We start from the raw sequence: 17721 nt of genomic DNA, 5'->3' as shown, positions 1-17721 counted from the left end.
GCATGACTGCATGACTGCCACTCTCCGCCATTCTGCATCCTTTCCGCGGGCTGCTAGGTAGTTGTAGGTGCTTAGGTGACTCCTCCAGTTAGGAATGGACAGGGTGAACAGACTCAGCAGGAACGAGTTCTCTGCACGACTGCCACTCTCCGCCACTCCGCATCCACTCCGCGGGCTGCTAGGTAGTTGTAGGTGCTCAGCTAACTCCTCCTCCAGTTAAGAATGGACAGGGTGAACAGAATCAGCAGGAAAGGGTTCCCTGCACGAATGCCACTCTCCGCCACTCCGCGTCCACTCCACCGGCTGCTAGGTAGTTGTAGGTGCTCAGCTAACTCCTCCTCCAGTTAGGAATGGACAGGGTGAACAGACTCAGCAGGAAAGGGTTCTCTGCACGACTGCCACTCTCCGCCACTTCTTTGTATTACCACTTCCACAAGTGAACACCTCTCTGGTTCATGATCTTTTAGCATCTTCATACTACTTTGTAGCAGCGATTAACCCACAAATCCCAATAGGCAACATTTCTCTGGTTCACTTGAGTTTGTTATTACTCGTGGTTATAGGTCTTTGGAGTGGTTGGAGCAATAGTCTCAGTAAGCAATGTTTATTGATGCAATTTTCACTGTATGTGCCCTTGCATTGGGTCTTTGTAGTAAATTAAATCTTCACAAGTTCAACTGATCATTTCAGCGCCTCTGTGGTAGTTCTTTGGAGTAACGGAAAGATAAATCCTACAACACATTTCTTCTCCAGGTTCTCCATAAGTAGATTCCTAGTTTTTTCCTTTGGGACCTCTGCTCTACTGTGGACTTGTGCCCCCAATTCTTCAGCTCCCAATGCACTGAACCCTATATATCAACATCGCTCCCTGGCCTTCCTCAATTGCTCACCTCTTCGAATGTATTCAGGGAATGGTTTCTCCCTTTGGTTCTCAGCTCGCAACATTTGCCTTTGCCATCAGTTCATGCCAGACGTTCCACTTGTCTGAATCCAGCAGTTTCTCAGGAACTCTGTCGTCTAGGTGTCCTTGTAGTCTCAGGGTCCATCAATGTTTCCACACCATCTCTTCGCGTTCAAGCAGTCTATATCACAGCACTGCCATTGCCATTGCCTTCCAATCAAGCGTTTGACAACTTTCAGCTTGGTTCTCTACTTCCTAACCATCTTCTGGCTGTTATGTCTGGACTTGATCTTTAAAAAAAAAAAAAATAGCCATATTACCAGTGTTATTCAATTTTAAAAGACCCCCTTCACATAGAAACAGCCTGTGTAGAAAAAGCACAAGTGTTTGACTGAGTTTGTCCCTCTTGGGTTCAGGCTCCAAAATAACCGGAGATGTGAATCAAAATGTGGGTGGGGAGGGGAAATCAAGAGACCTGTGCTGAAACAGGCACTGGGGTCTATCTTGAGGTTCTTCTGGCATGCAAGGTGCAAACCAATAGAAATAGCAATACATGTTTCTCTGTGAAAAGTTAAACCAATCGAATTAGGTAGGGCGGGCCTCTAAGATTACGAGACATCCTCTAAATTACAAACTGTAGAGAACATAATCATAAAGAGATTGCTGGGCCTAGCAAACTCTGTCCTGGGCTTGGCAGTTCATTGAAAAGTTGATATGACACATGAAGGACCATTCAATTGTTAGGCAAACGCTTCAGTGGTTGAGAATGAAGATTAGCCCTGCATACTGCGCAGGGAGTCTTGATTCTATTAAAGACAAGGAGGCAAGCATTATGCTTCAACTTCTGTACTTCAACTCTTCAGCCGTTTAAAAAAAATAACAGAAAATGTCACACAACTTTCATTTTTTTTTCTTCATTTTTCTTTTTTTAATTATATTTCCCATTTCTCTCCATGGTCTCTGTAGTCCTTGTCATTTCCTGTGTCTGTCTGGGACCGGACCCAGACTCTATGCCCTTCCTCATCTTTCAATGCTCTGAACTGATCCGGAACCAAGTCCAAACAGGAACTGCCAAGTCTATTCAACAAACAAACTTCAACCTCCCGGTCTTAAACTCCGGGCTCCCTTCCGTCTTGTCACCTTTGCTGCCATGATCATCCTTTCCCCACCACTCGCTCAAGGGGTCTTCTTGTCGTCTCCTAAGGGACAGGAAAATTACATTGTTAAGGGTGGGACAGGTATCGCCTATGCACAGGACGAAATTAAACATGTTATTCTACTTGTGTGACATAAGCTATGCCGATAGTAATGCTTGTCTCCTTGTCTTTAACAGAATCAAGACTCCCTGAGCAGTATGCAGGGGTAATCTTCATTCTATGTCAAGACTGGAGGCGAGCATTATGCTTGTTCAAAGCTTCTCATTACTCCCTCTGACATTGACGCTACTGGTTTAAAATAAAATGTCTTAAAAACACTATTGTTAGCCCCGTCTGCTGAGCGCAGTATCTCGCTCATAGCTACTAGTGTTTTGAATTTGTTGGATGCCATCACCCCCCCTTAGCGAGTGCGCTCCAAATTTTGTCAGTTCAATTCCTGCTAACTGCATGATCTCACAATCTCGTGGACCCGCTTGCTATGGTGGCTGTGGCTAGCGCTTTATGTTGTTTCCTACACGCTATTAGCAGTTGTGCTACGCAGTTCTGGCACCCTACTCTCGTATACATGCTACTGCGGCTGGTGGGTCAAGTAAGGGTACTAGATTGACAAAGAGTTTGTCTTGGTCCTTGCAGTGAGCGTGAACGTCAACTCATTGGGCCCGTATACCTTCTTGATTACGTCCAATGCTTTGACAGCTGACACTCTTCTACATGACTAGACATAAAAGTATACCTAGTTTCCCTGGCAACTGCATCAGAGATTATTATCGATTCGCCGGCAATCTTGTTAAAAACAATAGTACTATGTTCACGTCCCCCACCTGTGAGTGTCTGGCTTCTGGCGGTATTCGGAAGCGGGCACCTTTCATGAGCCTAGTCACCGCTGGATGGTCCCCTACTGGTGGCTCCATCCACTTGCTCATGCCCTGACGATATTGCTGACCTATAAACTCCTAAGGTCCCGAAGGCTTTGCCTTTCCCCAGGAGAGATGCAAGAAAATCTCTGATACAGGGGCAGAAATGGGATGAAATCCCCTCCCACTACACCAGACCGCCCAGCGACTCCATGCTGCGTCATAGCTCCTTCTCGTGGAGGGAGCACATGAGTCTGCGAGGAGTCCTTCAGCTTGTTCAGAAATTCCTGGCAGTGACCTTCTTTGCTGTATACCTTGCATATCATGAGTGGAAGCATAGCCTTCACTCTCAGAGGATGAAATGACCCAGCTGGGTGTTCTCCTGCCAGGAGGATCGGCTGGAAGTCTGCAGAGAAATCCATCAGAGTTGGGAACCATACTTGTGATTTCCATTGGGGCACTATAATTATTATCGTCACCTTCTCCCTGCGAATTTTCACTAGAACTCTGCTCAGCATCATGAACGGGGGAAAGGCATAGTGCAGTTTCCTGTGCCAATCGTGCAGGAAGGCGTCTGTCCCTAGTGCTGTCGGATGCGGTGTCCAAATGAAGTATATCTCTTTCTGCATGGTCAGTCTGGAGGTGAACAGAACCGTGTCTATGGGACCCCATAGCTGTTCCACTTGCTTTAACATGTCTGTCGAGCTTCCAGTCATTGCTGTCTGTCAGGTGCCGGGAGTTGCATTCCGCTCATGTTGAGCGTACCTGGCAGATACTCAGCTATCGCTGAAATCCCAGACTGTAGGCAGTAATGCTAGAAATCCTTCGCTAGTTCTTGTAGGAGTCTGGACTTTGTCCCTCCCAGGTGATTTATATATTTGAAAGCTGAGATGTTCTCCATCTTCAGCAGGATACAACAGTTGGCTCTGCTTTTTGAGAAAGCTTTTATCGCAAATGATACAGTTAACAGTTTGAGTCAGTTTATATGAAGGCGTAGTTAGTTTGCACTCCATTTCCCTCCTGTCTCCAAGGTGCTGCAGCGCACTCCCCAGCCTGCTCTGCTAGCGTCTTACTACACTACTAGGGCCGGGCAATCTCCAAAGATGGCCCGCCCGTTCCATGCATCCATATTTTGTAACCACCACTGCAACTCTGTGTTCGATTCTTGATCTAGTGGTACTGAATGTTGGTACCTCAGTACTTGCTGGAGGTGTCTTATCTTTAGCCTTTGCAGTGCCCTAGAGTGAAGGGGACCTGGGAAGATGGCTTGTATGGAGGACACTAACAATCCTACAATTCTGGCTAGTATTCGTAGCAAGACCACCTGCTTGTCGAGACATGCCTGTATCTCTTTCTTGATATCCTGGATCTTCCTGGCCGGCAGCTCTAGAGCTGCCTTCTTTGTGTCTACCAAGAATCCCAAGAAATCGAGCCATTTTGTTGGGGTTGTGTGTGTCTGACTTCTGATTCATCAGGAACCCCAGCGATGTCAGGAAATCCTGTACCCAGGATGTCTGCAGTATTAACTTCTCTCTGTCATCTGCTAACAGCAGGATATCGTCTAGATATAGAATTATCCCAATCCCTTTCTCTCTGATGGCTGCTGCTACTGTTCTCATGAGCTTTGTAAAATCCCACGGCACTGACGCAAGGCCAAAAGGCGTTGTCTTGAATTGCCATAACCACCCCTCCCAGCGGAATGCTAGAAACGGTTGATACGTGCTCTCTATGGTTATTGTGCGATATGCATCTTTTAAATCTATTCTCGTTAACCAGTCCCTTCTCTTAAAGTGTCTCTCAGTTGATGGATCCGTTCCATCTTGAAGTGACTGTACTTCACCTAGCTGTTTAACTCCTTTAAGTTTATGACTGGTCTCACCTTTTTCCTGTGGACCAGGAACATATTGCTCACAAATTTGGTGGGTGGGGGGATGGCCCTTTTTTCCCAGAGCTGCTTGAGCTCGCTGTGCAGAATCTCTCTCTCCGAGTGTGTCATGTGAATGGGGTGCGGATAAGCTTCCTGCCAGGGGCTCTTGTACGAATTCTATTTGTAGCCCTAGCATTGTCTGTAGTACCCATGCGTCACTGGAAAGCGCGTGCCAGTTCGGCCAGAGCTGGCGAGTTCTCCTCCCTACTGGCAGATATAGGATGCATCTCACCTGTGTTAGAGCTGTGTGCTCTTCTTGGTCCCCTGCTCCTGAGTCGTCTGGGGGATTCTCCCTCTGGTTTGGAGGAAGGAATCCTTCTGCCTACCTTTCCAATGGTGGGCTCTATTTGCTTGAGGTCTTTGTGAGGATTGGAATCGACCGGCCAATCGATCTTGATAGAGGATGGTCCCGACAGGGGCGCATGGGAGGGGTCGGGGGGGTGGAGAGGGGCTCGAAGAGATTTTTCTTTTCCGGGTCTTGGTACTCCACTGACTGAGGGCTTTGAATCTCAGGCCCTTTTGTGGACGAGCTTTATTGCTTCACATTGGTGCTGGCCTTTCTCTTACTTAGTAGAGATTCTAATGTTGCCAGCGTTTCTTGTTTGGGTCCAACTCCTTCCACCACTAAATCAACCAGGGAGCTACCCAGGACTCCCTTGAAGCTAAGCGCTAAATCCTGCGTTCGCTCCTCCTCACTCCATTCTTGCTCAGACATTGTCTTTTTTTTATTTTTTATAATCCTGGCTTTTGTGCCAAATACCTGTAAGCAGGTGTATTTGCACGTCCACTACTCCTCTGGTGTGCCCTTAACTAGGTGTGGCTGTCGCCTTGTGTTGGAGCTTTTTTTTTCCCAACACACTTTATTGGCATTTCATTATAACAGTTCCACAACTTCCCCCGCCCTCCCTAACCCCCCAGTACCAATCCCACCACATACATGAACATCTGTAATCAACCAGTCCAACCGATTCCCAATCCCACCCCCCCTCTCCCCGCATCCCAGTATCTCATCTACTTCCTTTTGTTGCCATTGGTCACAGCACAGCAGACTTCCATGTCCATTGTTCGTTGAGGGCTGGGCCTATTCACCCTCCGTTCACACCGCCGTGCTCCCTCCTCCCCCCTATCCTGCTCACATTCCCTCTCCTGCATCCGCCATTTCATGGTGGCCGTAAATCATTGTCTTTTGCCAGATCATTTAACAGTTGGGACCAGTGGAGCGGCACCACATCCCGGTCCTCTCCCGTCTCCCCATTCTGCAGCACCGTTAGCTCTGCTAACCCCCACCTCCGTACATCCTTTTTCCATAAATTGATCAACGGGCCCTGGGGAGATTTCCACGCTATTGCCATTCGACGCTTAGCCAATATGAGCAGAAAGCGGCCCATTCTATTTCGTACCTTATTTTGCTTCACCCCCGGGAGCTTCCGCCACAGGCAGGTCTCCAGGCATCGCTCCAAGGTGGTCCCCAATACCTCATTCAATCCTTTAAGCACCTCGTCCCAGTATTCCATTATCACTGCACATTCCCACACCATATGCCAAAACCCCGCCCGCTCCAAACCACATCTAGGACATTCCCCCGACTGATCCCCCATCATCGCCCTAAGTGCCAAAGGGGTGACATATACCCGATGCAAAATATTAAATTGGACCAGCTGGAAGCGGGCATTCCTCGAAGACTTCCGGACCAAGTCCCAAACCTGCCCCCATTCTTCATCTGATATAGACCGCCCCATATCCGCTTCCCACTTCTCCTTAACCTTCAACTCTCCCTCTACCAACACCTCCCCCAGAGCCTTGTATAAACGCGAAATACGCGCCCTACCCCCCCCATCTGGTCAAGTAGCACTCGAAGAACTGGACATGGCTCCGGCTCTTCAGGAATTCCATCCCATAGCTCTGTCATCCTGCGAACCACTGCTCCGTATGCCAAAAAGACTCCCGGCGGCAAATCGAACTTATCACACCACTCCTTGCAAGTAAGAAGCTTCCCAACCTCAAAAAGGTCCCCCACCTTCTCACATCCCTTCTCCCTTAACCTCCGTATCCCCACCCTCCCAATCGCCTGGTGGAGCTTCAGGTCGGCCCCCCAAGGGAGAGCACCCTCGTAGCAGCCCCTCACCCCTTTGCTGCCCACATACTTTCTCCATGTCTCCCTTACCGCCTCGAAAACCACCGATGTCCCCATAGCTCCCAACGGATGCCATAGGAGCTCCACCGCCCTGCAATCCGGCTGCAAGGGCCCCACCAATACCTGAAGAAGCTCTGCCCCCGGTTGATCCCATACCAACACTGACTGTAGCTGAGCCGCCACAAAGTAGTTTTCATAATTCGGGAGACCCAGCCCACCCCTCTCTCTAGTTCTTCGCAGCGTTTGCAAGGACACCCTTCTTCCTACACCCCACAGCAATTCCCTAATCTGAACATCCAGCATGCTAAAGAACACTTTCTTTCCCACATACGGTATATTCGTGAAAAAGTAAAGCAAACGTGGAAGGACCACCATCTTACATAGTGCCAGCCTCCCCATCAATGAAAGGGGTAAAGCCTTCCAAAACTGGATGGAGTAACCTATTTTGGACAATGCCCTCCCCGTGTTATGCACAAACATGTCCACCACTTCATGAAAAACCTGTACCCCTAAGTATCGAAATGACTCCTCCTCCCATCGTATCCCAAAATCTGGCAGTTCCTCCAACGGGCACTCCCGTAGCCGCCCCCAACGGGAACAAGACCGACTTCTCCATGTTTATACGGAACCCGGACATGTACCTAAAGTTCCGTAGTACTTCCAAAAGGTCTGGAAGATATGTTTTAGGGTCCCTTACATATAACAAGTCGTCCGCATAAGGGGACACTATGTTTGTCTGTCCTCCCACCTCGATTCCAGCCTCTGCCATTTCCTGCCGCAAGAACGCCGCCAGAGGTTCCAAGGCCATTGCAAACAAAATTGGAGGCCGCACACCACTGCCTCGTCCCCCTACCCAACTACCACGTCTCCGACACCCAGTTATTCGTTCTCACCATTGCTAGCGGTTTAGTGTAAAGCAAAGCCACCCACCTACAAATGTGCTCCCCAAACCCAAATTCCCGCAGCAGCCGAAACAACCATTTCCATTCTAAGGAATCAAAAGCCTTCATATGCGTCAAATGACGCGATCGCCATGTCCTGCCTTTGGAGCTTCACCTGGTCCATAACATGATGCAACCGGGAGATGTTGCCCGACGTGCTCCTGCCCCCTACGAACCCACATTGATCAGGGTGTATCAAGCCCGGCGCCACCTTCGCCAGCCTAGCGGCCAAAATCTTCCGCAGGATTTTCCCATCTATGTACGACGACGAAATGGGCCGATATGCCGCACAGTCCCTCGGATCTTTTCCCTCTTTTAGGATCACCGTTATAACCGCCCCTCTCAGCAATTCTGGGAGGCACCCCTCCTGGAATGCCTCCTCGTACACCACCTGAAGCTGCGGAATCAGGAGTTCAGCAATTTTCCGCATAGAACTCCACCGGGAGTCCGGCGCTACCCGGCGCTGTACCCCTCCTCATAGTGCGGATCACGCAGCGGATGTCCTCCTCTCCTATCTAGCTCCTCTCGACAGTCCTCCCCCAGTCTCGACAACCGCAGCACCTCCATAAGATCTTCCACCTCCACATCAACATACCCCCCTCAGTCGCATATAACCCCTTATAATACGCTACAAAAGCTTCATTAATCTCTTTCTGGGTCCCAACTAGCTCCCCCGTACTAGATCGAAGCTGGGTTATGACTTGAGTCGGACTTTCCCTGCTGATTAGCCAAGACAGGAGCTTACCCGCCTTATCGCCCTCCCCATGGAGTTTAACATCCCGCCTGCTATTATCAAAGTGTGTAAGTTCCAACAGGGTCTTCTGATGGAGATCCAGCATCCGCCCCAGAGCCTCCCCCCTCTCTACGCCCCCCGCCACCTCTCTATCTAATTCCGCAACCCGGGCCTCTGTCCGCTGCAACGTCTCTAGGAGCCGTTTCCGCATCCCTACTGTCATGGCCAAGCATTTGCCTCTCAGAGTCGCCTTGAAAGCCTCCCACAGTACTCCCCTAGTTTCCACCATGCCCTCATTCAGCTCAAAGTACGAGCTGATCTCCTCTCTAAGCTCTGCTACAAACACCCCACCCCGCAGCGCCTCCATCTGCATCCGCCATAACCGCTGCTGGGGGATCCACACTGGGCCCACACAGCGTCGTCACCAAGGGGGTGTGATCCGATAGGGTGCACCCGAGGTACATCGTCTCTCCAAAATAGTGACAGTACTCTCTCCCCGTTACCATATAATCTAGGCGCGAGTACGAGCCGTGCACAGTCGAGTGGTAGGAGTACCCTCTCTCCTCCCCATGTTTCTCCCGCCACACTTCCACCAAGTCCAACTGCCCCATTACCTTCCGTAGCGATCCCGCCATGTGCTTCTTATGGTCCCCCCCCGTTCCCCACCCATCCAACCGCTCATCCAAGTGGCAATTAAAATCTCCCCCCCACACATTTCCCCTCTATAAGCCCCCATCATACGCAACACTGAAGGGAAGTACTCTTTATCGTCCACATTTGGCGCATACGAGTTAATCAAGCATACTGACCTGTTTTCCCAGAAGCAGTGCGCAAGAACTGTCCTACCCTCCCCATCCTTCATCACCCGCTCCAACTTCAATGGCACCCCCCTACCCACCCAAATCAAATCACCCCTCGCCTGGGTTGAGTATGTTGTACCAGTTACCTGTCCTCCCCACAACTTCTCCAATCCCCCCAACAACTCTGCATTTGCATGTGTCTCCTGCAACAGGGCTACTTGTATTCCTTGCCTTTTCAAAAACTCCCCCACCCTTTTCCTCTTCTGATAATGCCTCAGTCCTCGGACATTCCATGTCCCAATTTTCAAACTCCCTAGCTTACCCATCCGATACACTGAAGCTTTCTCTCACATTGGTCCTTCTCCTGTTCAGCCCCCCCCCCCCAACCTCCGTATCCACCTCTCTCTCCGCCTTCCCACACCTCTCTTCCCTGCTGTGCTAAACCTCACTCCCCCTAATCCTATCCAGCTTCCCCCCTCCCGCACCAGACCCCAACTTTGTGCCATCATCCCAAACCCTCCCTCCCTTCCCTCCCGCCTCCCCTCCCAGCCCCCCTCCTCTCTATGTCCTGCATAAACCCCCCCAAACTTCTCCCCCCATCCCCTTGGGGTTGGTAGTCAGTAGCGTCACTTTAATTAAGGGCTTCACCACCTGCCCCATGCAGCCCCACCAGCGTGTTCCTCCCCTTCTTCTCCAAAGCCTCCTCACTGCTAAAAAGCCAATTTCTGCTGGGGTCTCCACCACTGATGTCTCGCTGGGCACTACCCACACTCTTCCGCCTCCTGACCTCTTAGGACTCCCCATCCACGGCCATACTTGATGTTGCCCCGCATCCAGCCAATCCCTTACCTCTTTCGGACACGTAAAGAACCACGACTTTCCCTCCCCGACAACACTTTCAGCTTAGCCGGGAAAAACATCATATATTTTAAATTGAGTTCCCTTAGCCGGCTTCATACTGCATCAAAGGATCTCCTCTGTCGCTGCACCTCAAGCGTGAAGTCCGGGAAGATCCTCAACTTCGCGCCACCGATCTCATAGTGACCCCGTCTACGAGCATCCTGCAGAATGACATCCCGATCCCGGAAGTTCATAATTTTAGCCACCAGAACTCTCGGCGGCGCACCCGGTGGTGGGGGCCTCCCCGGGACCCTATGCACCCTTTTCACAGTAAAGAGATTAGACAGGCCTTTAATCCCCAGGACTTTCAGCATCAAGTTCTCCACAAAAAGCTCCGCACTAGGGCCCTCCTCTCTCTCCGGAACGCCGACCAGACGGATATTACGTCTGGAGCGCCTCTCGGCATCATCTGCTCTAACCTCCAGGATTCGGGTAGCCCCCACCAGGCCCGCCACCTGATTTTTCAACTTCTGGATATCATCCTCCACCGTACTGACCCTTTGCTCCACTTCTGTAACCCTCTCAGACACTTAACGGAGGTCTGCCCTCACCAAAGAGATATCCACTCCCACCTCTTTGATGCTCTCCTGGAGGGTATCCCTGGAAATTTGTATCACCTCCATTAGCGCATCTAGGGTCACCGCATTTCTGTCCTCCCCTGGGGGCCTCTCCTGTCGATCTGAGCCCTCCTGTCTCCGTGCATTGTCCTTAGCCTCTATATTTTTCCATCCACTGCTGACTTGTCCATTGTAAAGCAACCTTTACTATTCCGCCCCCAGGCGTGAGTTCTATAATTTGTCCTAAACCGGCCCTCCCGAGTCCACAATCTCTTAACTGTCCTGTGTCTCTCTGCAGGTCTCTCCCGCCTCACAGCAGGCGTCCCAGTGAATCACACCACCACCGCAGCCCCCAGGGGGTCGCTCCCTTCTTCTGTGCAGTCAATGAACTGCCCCGGGTCACTGCCGTGATCCCCACCAGTCACACAGCGCAGGAGAAGACCGGCAGACCCCAAGAGCCCTCCAACAAGGGGGAATCAAGATTTACAGCCCCTGCCTTCCGCATTAGAGGTTTCTCCCCCTGACTCCTCCGCAGTTCTCAGAGGCACTCCTCAGCAGCTCCAGAGGGCACCACCTCTCCACATTGCCCCTCCCCCCCCCCCCCACTGACGAAAAAAAAGTCTGGGCCAAGCACCACATGGAGCTTCTAGCCACCTCTGGATGGGCCGCCCCTTACGGGGGCTCCGCAATGCTCCTACTGAGCAGTACGCAGCCCCTCCTATCACCACTCCAGCAGCCACGTCCGCAGGGCCGCCACCCATGCTCCGGCTCCTCAGCCCCAACTGTCCTGCTCACAATGCAGCTCTCACCGTTCACTCCTGCGGGTCACACCGCTGACTCAAACTGGGCCGCTCCCAGCCTGTGTTCCCCCCCCCCTGCCGCAGCACCCACGAACCGCTCCGCTCCCTCTGCCGTGTCTTCTCTCGGTTGCCTCTGTGCCGCTCCGTACAAGGCTGAGCCCAGGTCCCTCCAGCGGGTCGCAACTCCAATGTCCAGTCGAGCCAGTACGTCTCGCCGCCCGCGCTCAATTCCGATCTCCACACCCGCCGCCACCCCCGCACCACCTGGGGTCGCAGCGTATATCTTACAGTCCTCCTCCTTCCCCCTCGCTGCGTCACAGGGGCCTTCTTCAGAGTCCCCTCCCGCCGAGCCGTCAGAATTTTCGGTGAACACCAGGGAGAAACGCCTCCCTCCACAGCCTTTCCAAGGGCACCGCTCAATCCAGCTCTTCTGTCAGGGTTGTCTCCACACCCGCCGCTGCCCCCGCTTCACCTGGGGTCGCAGCGTATGTCTTACAGTCCTCCTCCTTCCCCTTCACTGCGCCACAGGGGCCATCTTGAGTGCGCCTCCCCGCCGAGCCGTCAGGATTTTCAGCGAGTGCCAGGGAAAAACGCCTCCCTCCACAGCCTTTCCGAGGACACCATCCACTGCCCCTGCACCTCAGTCTTCCTTCCGAGCCATCTATACACCATCCATGGGAGTTTAAACGCAGGATTTTGCCCGGATTTCTGCGGCTGCACGGGAGCTCCAGGGATTCACCTGCACATCAGTTGGCAGTTAGCCACGCCCTCCCCGTATTGGAGCTTAACTGCTCCTCCTTGGATTCCTCTGTAATTGACAGTGTTATTTCGGGCTGCGCCTGTGTGCGAGCAGCTTTTTCTGCGATAGCTCCAACTGTGGTTATATAATAGATTAAAACTATGCCTGAGGGAGCGATCGGTTCTCTGATATCGCTCCGGTGTAGTTTGCTCTTTTTAATGACCTGCGTCGCTTGTGCAACCCGTAGAGCGCTCAGCTCCTCCACCCCCAGCGTGGGGGCTGTTGCGCTCCTTTTAAGGATCCTAAGCCAAATGGAGCCCCAGCCGTGCTTTGATTTAAGCACGGGCTCTGTTGGCTTCCTAGGTAAATAAGCTTCCTTGCACGCCGGTACTCCGGGTTACGCGTTGATGTAACTTGTGTGCTTGCAATGCGCGTTGCGCTGATGTGAAAATTCAGTCATACTTTGTATAAAGGTCAATAAATTAACAGTAAATACTTTTCATATTCTGTCTACTAACTTCCACAGTCTATATAGTCTTAGCGCTTCCTCCACTATGTCACAAACTCAACATAAATTCATTTTTTATTGTTTATACGCTAAGCAGTAAGAATGGGTATCTTGCTGAAGAGCAGGCAAAGAAGAGGAAGAGAACAGAGTCTGGGTCCGGATACCAGACAGACACAGGAAATAAGAGGGACTACAGAGACCATGGGGAGGCGTGGGAAATTTAGTTTTTAAAAAAGAAAAAAAAAATGAAAGTTGTATGACATGTTCGCTTATTTGTTGAAACTGCTGAAGAGTTGAAGTAAAGAAGTTGATGCATAAAGCTCGCCTCCGAACTTGACATAGAATTCAGACAAACGCAGAGCGGAAAATTCGCAGGTTAATATCCCTAATGTTAAAGCCTGTAATAATTCCGAATGTATTTCTTGGTTGTGACATTTTTGTTAAAGCCTTGCAGTGAGTGGACTTTGCTTTGCTTTCCAGGACCCATTAACTCATCCCAAAATGTGTGTTATCGAAAATGGCAAATCTTTCCAACAAAAGAGTATAAGCTGGAAGAAGAGAAACTTATTTGGGCTAGACCGAAACACCTTCAGAGCTTTGGTTAAAAAATTATTATTTTAGTGTCTTAACATTGGAAGCAGTTTGGGGTCCCATGGCAGATCTAGAGTTGGTCTAATGTTCTTGTCTTTTTTGCCAAAGTGAAGTTTGACCAGCCACACAATTTTGTATTCTTTTGTTGTTATTATAGGGATACTGAGAAAGGAACATTATCTCCCCTGTTAAAATAGAGATTTTGTTCAGTGTGGGCCTGCCTTTTCGTATATAAATTTTCATGGAACCCATTGTTAACTTGGACGGTCAGCTCTTGCAGGTGAAAGCGGAGACTCATATTATAGGGTCGGGGTCTCCACCCTATAGTTAAAGTGAGTCGGACTCCCATAGGAACCTTGAAAAATTCATATTGCTAATAACTTGATTTTTAGAACTGATTTGGTTTACATTTTGCAGTCTATTAGGTATGGGGGGGGGGATCCAGACTGCAAAGCTTGGGAAGGATTTGTTAAAAAAGAAATAAGTTATTAAGAAAACAAAAAAAATAAAAACAAAGTTGCGACCTACTTCCCATTCATTTTACCATAGACAAAGAAGGTCAATTTCTGCCAGATCGCACAGACCAAACCGCTGTATGGATTTGGACCAGGTCCAAAACAACATGGCCATGAAGCATTTACGGGAGGCCTTTTTGTGGACTGAGGTTATTCCGTGCAATAGTTTTTAAATATTTGGCAGAGAAGAGGGAGCCCCCTCCACCAAAATAGATAGCTATATCTCATGTAAATTGACAAAACTGGGGGTTTTAAGAAATGAAACAGCCACCATCTTTGTTTGTGCTTGATGCGAGAGATAGCCGATGATACTGCCGACGTTTTATCAGAAAATGAAATGCAGGAAAAAAGCCATTTGTAGGTCAAACAACATGCAAATGCCATTGGTCTAGAGGTGGGGGATGGCTAGAGGATACCAAGTGAAATTTGGGAAGGGATCTAGGGACTGAGCTTGCAACACAAAGCTTTACTGTAACTTCGGCTATATCCACGAATAGCCAACATCTCAAAGCAAACTGCATCAGAGAAACAGAGTGTGTTGTGGGGGGAATAGAAGGTGGCATGGGAGGTGAGGAAGCCATCTGTGGAGTGGGGGGAGCTGGCACAGATGAGGGGGCACTTGGTGAGGTTAAGAAAGCATTTATTTTTTTCAAACTTGTTCCAGTACTCACGGCTATTTAACGACATAGCTGTGGCTATCAGTAATTCATACATAAAATGACTACAGATAGCCAAGGGGATCTGACATCGGGGCACCAGGACTCCCATTTATGCAATAACAAGGACTGACCCTGCTTAGTTTCATAGCAAGGTAGCAGCCGGCACCCTGAGGCCATGATGCCTAATAAATGAGCACAAGTTACAAAGCCACTTATAGCAACATGACCTGAGGGGGCAGGCCCCTTCTTCGCTTTGAAGCTAAGCAGGGTCGGTCCAGTTACTACACGGATGAGAGACAGTCCACAGTCCCGATTGCTGTGTGTTTTCTTAGTTTTAAAGCTCTCATAACGCACAAAGAAAACACACGGCATCCGCATTCTTATTTTTATTAAACCATGCTTCTGTCATTCCTTGAACATATTGCACTTTGAAACTATTTTGTTGCCTTTTGCTGAATTGCATTCTGGTATTTGTAGTTTCCCAGTCAAGATGGGGGGGAATAATGTCACAATTGTACACTTTTTGCCTAACATAGTTCAATAAGGATTTATATATTTGAGGGCCAATATTGTATGTGTGCTTTTCAAGTTATCCTTCCGGAAGGCCCTAAAAACATGCCTTTCACCTAACGTGACCCTATTGTTCACAGGTCTCAAACCAGAGACAAGTAGGAACCTTCATGCCTCAGCATTTGTGTATTCCTGTATGATGTTGGCTGCATGTCCCTTAGCTTTCTCTTTCTGCTAATTCAGTGTAACTGATTTGCAACAGCGCCCTGATGCATTTGAGCGCTTTACAAATGTAAAAAATAAAATAAATAAAGCAGAGTATTGTTGAAATCCAGACATGGTGGTGAGGAGGGGGAACTGATGAAAGGGCAAGTAAATCATGACTATTTGCCCAAGATGTGGCAAGAGTGTTTGCAATCCCGGGCACTGGTGCAGTTATTTGCCCCCAATTGTGTCTGCTTTTCAGGGCACAAATAAAGGACACATGCAGGAGGACAGTGTAACACTTTTTCTGAGGGGCGGACGCAACCCAGTGGGGTTTTTTGAGGTTGGCAAGCTTGTTCAAGTATTTTGCTAGCAGGAATTTACTCAGGTTGTCATGTCCATAGTGCAGACGCTTACCCACAACACCACAAGAATTGTTTCGTATTGGGATTTTGTTTTCCAGGGAATATTTAACAACAGATTGCTGGGTTTAAAAGGTGAGCACCTGTTCTACTTTGCCAGCATATTTATTGGAACATTTCCTCTCTCAGGTTACCTTTGTGGTGTTCATTTCTTTTATTAAAATTCCAATGCTACTTTGTCTTGCATACTTTCTTCTAAGTGGAAGGTCAAATGAACAACATTTGTATATTTCACTTTAAGACATATGTTCACTTACTGAGCATATATTCATGGGTGCCAGCTTTTGATTTTTGCTATGGGGCAAAGGTCCCTGGGCATATGTTATTCTTGCAGTCAGTCATTTTTTTCCCCTTTTCCGTGCTGCTTAAATGCGGTTAGCTGGGGTCGTGAGATGCATCACAGCATTCACCGGCCATAAAACACGCTGCTTCACCAAATTGTATAATCCTTGCAAATAATTTAATCTCACTACGCATTGCTTAAAAACACTGAGTTCTCAAAGCCTGCAATCTCATACCAATGCCACTGTCAAAACAGGTCATGATCAGTTTGTGATTGATGAACGTCTTTGAGTGATGGGTTGCAAGTGTTTTAAAATATCGAGTGGCGGAAGGCCGTTGCTAGTTGTCTGGTACTGTTCTAAAATATACAGCAGACACGGGCGTAGCCATTGGCCATGTGCGGAAAAAAATCTACGAACAAAACCACTGAAATTAAAGGAAATAATTTAGTTGCAGCAACGTTAAGATGAGAACTTAATGCAACAAAACCTCTGAAATTCAGTTAAAGCCACCTCAACTCCGTGCCCGCTGTTGCGCAGCATAGGACCACAAGGATGACATCACTAATTACATTACAACAGTAACCAGCACGAAGATTGGTCTTCAGTCATGGTCAGTGGGCATGGTCAAATATATTTTAACACATAAACGGGTCTCTAGTCATGGCCTTCAACTGTGCCCACTGTATATTTTAAAACACTTAACAGGCTACCAACCATATCTTTTGGTCTTGACCAGAGGCAACGACCTTTGGCCGTGTCCAATGGATATTATATACACTAACCAGCCTCTAGAAATGGGCTTCAACACAATGCTGGCCAGTGGCCACAGCCTTTGGCCATGCCCACTATACATTCTAACATATAAATGGCCCACCAGCCATGGCCTTTGACCATGGCCAGCGGGTACATCCTTCGGCCATGCCGACTGTATATTTTAAGATACTAACGTGCCACTAGTTATGGCCTTCGGACGTGCCCACTTTATATTCTACAACACTAACTAGCCAGAGCCTTTGGTGTTATATTTAAAAACAAACAGGCCACCCACCATGGCTTTAAGGCTTGGCCAGCCAGCATTGATTTTAGCTGTGACCACTGTATATTTTTCAAAACTAACCACTCATTAGCCATGGCCTTTGGGCGTGCCGAATGTATATTCTAACAGATGAATGGACAGTAGCTATGGCTTTCGACCTCGCCCACAGTATATTTTAAAACTGTAATGGGCCACTAGGCATGGCTTTGAGCCATGCACACTGATTATATTTTTAGAACACTAACCGACCACTAACTATGGCCTTTGTTGATGGCCAGTGACCACATCCTTCGTCATGGCCATGTGTCCACAGTCTAAAGTGTTAAGATAATCAAATATTTTATGAGCTAACTCATAAATAATGTTATGTCTAATGCCATTATTGATGTAATCTGTTATATACAATGTAATTAGTGTTGGCATCAGTGATGCAATCGTTGATGTCATCAGTGATCTCAGAACATGTTATTAGTGTAGTCATTGACTGCACAAAAGGGGGCACAAAGTTAAGGTGACTTTAGCTGAATTTCAGGGGTTTCTACTAAAAAT

General features: G+C 48.8%; 1 protein-coding gene across 2 annotated transcripts in view; it reads right to left on the bottom strand.

Annotated features, from left to right (window-relative positions):
- Window positions 1–17721, bottom strand: part of LOC138566947 (zinc finger protein 91-like) — a 1189804-nt gene that overhangs the window by 806685 nt on the left and 365398 nt on the right. The window lies entirely within an intron of this gene.

This window comes from Ambystoma mexicanum, chromosome 2p (genome assembly GCF_040938575.1).
Source record: "Ambystoma mexicanum isolate Mex_15411 chromosome 2p, UKY_AmexF1_1, whole genome shotgun sequence".
Classification (NCBI taxonomy): Eukaryota; Metazoa; Chordata; class Amphibia; order Caudata; family Ambystomatidae; genus Ambystoma; species Ambystoma mexicanum.
The sequence above is the reverse complement of the archived record's forward strand: the minus strand, read 5'-3'. Positions and strand labels throughout refer to the sequence as shown.